The sequence below is a fragment of the Petaurus breviceps genome, unplaced genomic scaffold (genome assembly GCF_028583685.1).
Source record: "Petaurus breviceps papuanus isolate PSGF00001 unplaced genomic scaffold, PetGlider_PUasm1.0 90604, whole genome shotgun sequence".
Lineage (NCBI taxonomy): Eukaryota > Metazoa > Chordata > Mammalia > Diprotodontia > Petauridae > Petaurus > Petaurus breviceps.
The window spans coordinates 2,656,620-2,661,398 of record NW_027187285.1 but is presented as its reverse complement, the minus strand read 5'-3'; the positions used below and the strand labels follow the sequence as shown (position 1 = coordinate 2,661,398).

General features: G+C 43.7%; 1 pseudogene; it reads right to left on the bottom strand.

Annotated features, from left to right (window-relative positions):
- Positions 1 to 2,638: 2,638 nt before the first annotated feature.
- Positions 2,639 to 4,121, bottom strand: LOC138142831 (tubulin alpha-4A chain pseudogene; annotated as a pseudogene).
- Between the last annotated feature and the right edge of the window lie 658 nt (positions 4,122 to 4,779).

Here is a 4,779-nt window from a genome sequence, read left to right as displayed (position 1 = left end):
TTGAGACACATTTTTCTGGGCATGGACAATATAGGAATTTATTTTGTTTTACAATACGTGTTTCTGATAGGAATTTTATTTTTCTTGCTTTCTCAATGTGGCAGTAGAGGTAAGGGAAGGGAGAAAAGGCAGATCTTCACCTGAAATTAAAATACAATTTAATCTTTTAATAAAAAAAAACATTGAGCTAGTAATTTATGAAGTAAAAAAAAGAAGTGAATGAGGGTCAAACTGAGAGTTGACTTAAAATATCTGAAGGGTTTCCACAGTGCAAAGGGATTTGACTTGTGCCAGGCCCCAGAAAACAGATCTAGGAGCGATGGATAGAAGTTGCAAAGAAGTAAATTTAGGTTTGTTGTAAGAAAAAGTTCCTAATAATTACCACTATCCAAAAGTAGAGTAACCTGCTTCTATAAGCAGTGAGCCCCTCCTCACCAGGGATCTTCAAGAGAAGGCTAGAGACTGTTGAGTCTGATGATTAACAATGCACTTTCAAAATCCAAGGGATGTTTCAGGAGGATATCAGGGATGAAAGGTAGTTTGCAAGAACTGACTAGAAGACTATTAAGTATGTTGTAAAAGGGACTCTTATTCAGGTATGAATTGAACCAGGTGGTTATTGAAGTATCTTCTATCTCTGAGATTTTATGGTAATTGATTGGATGTGGAAGGACAGCTCAAAAGAGCAATCAATGATAATACCAAAAGTTTGTTCTCTTCCTTTCCACCATGTCCTTCCAAATTTTAAGTATACTCTTTCTGGGGAAAAAATTATTTGATCAAATTAATAACACTTCAGTTTACTGTCATATCTCTCCCGTCTACTACCAAATTTCTCAAAACATACTGCCTACGTGTCCTCACTTCCTTTTCTTCCTAAATCTCTTCCAATCTGTCTACCATATTTGGTACATGCTTAAACCTTCCTTCCCTTGAAAGTTAACTGTGTCATATTAAGCATTAAACTCAATTGGTCTTTTTTGTTTCTCTTCCTTAATTTGTCTATTGAATTTAGTTCTATTGACAACATTTTTGTCTGAAATCCTTAGCTTAAATGATACTATATAATATTTTAGCTTTCCTCCTTGTCTGATGACTCCACTGTTCTCCTTTTCAGATTCTTCTTCCTCCTTGAATCTAAATGTTGGCATTCCTCAAGGTTCTGTTCTTGGTTCTGTTCTTCCCCTAGTACAATGCCTTCTACACAGTAGGCATTCAATACATATGTATTGAATACATGAAAAGTAAAAATTTTTTTGTCTGCTTGAGCAAGAGAGGTGACTCCTTGAAAAGACTAGAGTTTATCCACCCAAGCTAAAGAAAAAATAATTTCACTAATGGTCTCCTGAAGTATTATAACTGTTATAATAATAAATCACATTTATGGGGTGCTTTCCAGTTTCCAATGCACTTCCCTTGAAAATCTTTGCAGCAAATTTCTGTGATGAAGGTCTCATTTCCAAGATACACAATGATTGATGAAAATTTACAAGAATAAGAGCCATTCCCTAACTGATAAGCAATCAAAGGCAGGTAGTTTTCAAAAAAGAAATCTAATCCAAAAGTAATTACTATCAGCAGTCATATGAAAAAAATACTACAAATCATTAATAATTGAAGAAATTAGAATTAAACCAACTCTGAGGTTCTACCTCACACCAAGAAGATAAGCAAAGAGGAGAAAAAAACAACCCCAACCCATGAAAGTGACAAATGTAAGAGGAGCTACAGGAAAAAGGCACATTGAAGTACTCTTGGTAGAGCTATTAATTGGTCCAGCCATTCTAGAAAAAAAATTTAGTATTTCTTCTCCCCCCCCATCACTAAGTTGTATATACCTTTTTACTAATGATATCACTGTAACCCCTTGCTCAAACTCAATTTGCATAAGGTTCTTTTCATTGGCAGAAACTGATTACTCAATGCTCCATGCCTGTGTGAGGAACAGTAATAGTGAGAGATTGGGAGAAGACCAATACTGATCTCCTGGCTTCCCACTTGAAGAGAGAAGACACAAGGTTCTAGGCTCTCTTTGATCACTGAAGAAAGAGAAAGACTTTTTCTTTTTTTTTCTTTTTTTTTTTTTGGAGAGGACCAGACTTTTAATGCCACAGCTCAAGGTCCCCAGCAAAGCAGTGGGAGAGATGACTGAGGTCATGCAGAGATGGGAGGTGCAGAAGGGACAGACGCACAACCACTACATAGCACCACTGCCCAGCCAGTCCCCCAGGTTTGAGTCTAGGTACCTGCCCTGGGACTCTGGACCAACCCTGCCCCACACACACCCTTCCTATGCAGATGAAGCTAATGGTCTGGGCTCAAGCTTCTCTTCTTCTAAAGCGGGAGGATGCAGAGGCAGCATGGAGGTGAACACATCCTGCCAAGAGCAGTGGAAGGAGCCCACACCCAACACAAGTCCAACTCTTTGGTCCTCTTTGGCCTGACCTCAGTGCCCTAGGGCCTTGTATGCAATGGACTAGGGCTAGGCCCTCTAGGCAGGGGCAGGGATCAGCAGCAGTCTTTACCTTCAGCCCACAGGAAAGAAAAAGGGAATGGGCAGCAGGGAGGGAGGGCAGTGGCAGCAGCAGCACCTCACATACTTGGCAAGAGAGTGCACAGCACAAGGGGTGGAGACAAATTTAGTTTCAAAACACAGAGACTCTTTATTTCGAAAGGATTTTGCAACAAACAGTAAAATGGCTTCAGGTGGCCGCTCTACTCTTCCCCCTCATCCTCATCCTCATAGGAATCGATGCCCACTTCCTCATAATCTTTCTCCAGGGCTGCCATGTCCTCCCAAGCCTCAGAGAACTCTCCCTCCTCCATGCCCTCACCTACATACCAGTGCACAAATGCCCTCTTAGCATACATCAGGTCAAACTTGTGGTCCAGGCGAGCCCAGGCTTCTGCAATGGCTGTTGTGTTGCTCAGCATACACACTGCTCTCTGTACCTTGGCCAGATCCCCACCAGGAACCACAGTGGGTGGCTGGTAGTTGATGCCAACCTTGAAGCCAGTAGGGCACCAGTCTACAAACTGGATACTTCGTTTGGTCTTGATGGCCGCGATGGCAGCATTGACATCTTTGAGCACCACATTGCCATGGTACAGGAGGCAGCAGGCCACGTATTTGCCATGACGAGGGTCGCACTTCACCATCTGGTTGGCTGGCTCAAAGCAGGCATTGGTGATCTCGGATACTGAGAGATGCTCATGGTAAGCCTTCTCAGCAGAGATGACAGGTGCATAGGTTGCCAGGGGGAAATGGATTCGAGGATAGGGCACCAAGTTGGTCTGGAACTCTGTGAGGTCCACATTAAGGGCACCATCAAAATGAAGAGATGCTGTGATAAAGGAGACAATTTGACTAAGACGCTTGAGGTTGGTGTAGGTGGGACGTTCGATGTCTAGATTTCGGCGACAGATGTCAAAGATTGCCTCATTGTCCACCATGAAGGCACAATCTGAGTGCTTGAGGGTGGTGTGGGTAGTCAGGATGGAGGTGTAGGGCTCTAACAGCTGTAGAAACCTGGGGGGCTGGACAGATGGAGAACTCTAGCTTGGACTTCTTGCCATAGTCAACTGAGAGCCGTTCCATCAACAGGGAGGTGAAGCCAGAGCCAGTGCCACCCCCAAAGCTATGGAATACCAGAAAGCCTTGGAGTCCTGTACACTGGTCAGACAGTTTGTGGATTTGATCTAGCACAGGGTCAATGATCTCCTTTCCAATGGTGTAGTGGCCATGAGCATAGTTGTTAGCAGCATCTTCCTTAACAGTGATCAGCTGCTCTGGGTGGAAGAGTTGTCTTTAGGGGCCATTTTGGATCTCATCGATCACTGTGGGCTCCAGGTCCACAAAGACAGCCCTAGGCACATGCTTGCCAGCCTCAGTTTCACAAAAGAAGGTGGTGAAGGAGTCATCTCCTCCCCCGATGGTCGGTCTTATCATTGGGCATCTGCCCATCAGGCTGGATACCATGTTCCAGGTAGTACAGCTCCCAGCAGGCCTTGCCCATCTGGACACCTGCCTGCCCCACATGGACTGAGATGCATTCACGCATGGTGGGGTCCGGGCCGGAATGTCTCACGTTGAGTCTGCGTGACGAATCTCGGTGAGAACTGCCGAGAAAGACTTTTTCAACATGAAGAAGTATCCTCAATCCCTATGTTCAGCTTGCTTAACCAGTGGGAATGTCCTCTTGGGTGAGATCTGGAACTCTCACTCTGTCCTGGTTGATCTGAGATTTCTGGCTCCCAATAGGAAAGCTCACTCCCTCTGTGCCTTATCTGGTATATATTGTCATCTGCATACTTTCTCTGATTTCTGTTTGCTATCAGCTTGGATAAATGAGTTTATTTGCTTCTTGCTATATGTGGTCTTTGTGGAACTGGAATTTGGTGGGAAGGGAATTAAACCTTGGATATATACCTTGGGGGGGCATTCCTTGCCTCTTAAAGGACAGTGATTAGGTGCTCATCTTGAACCTAAAAATTACTTCCACTAGACTAATAATATTTTGGTGGGGAATGAATATATATAGCTCTCATCCAGTACTTCCTCTCTCTAAGGAGAGCAGAATGGCTAGCATCTGGCCCCAACCTCCTGTCTCTCCTCCTGGCAAGAATCAAGGTCTTAATTGGAGAAGGCTGGGTGGAGGAGAACAGAGAAATCTATTCATGCCTCTTTTTGAGTCACATCTAGACAGACTCACGTGGACACATTTAACCTACATGATTACAGAATACACAGCATCACAAACCCCTATACCACTCCTACGT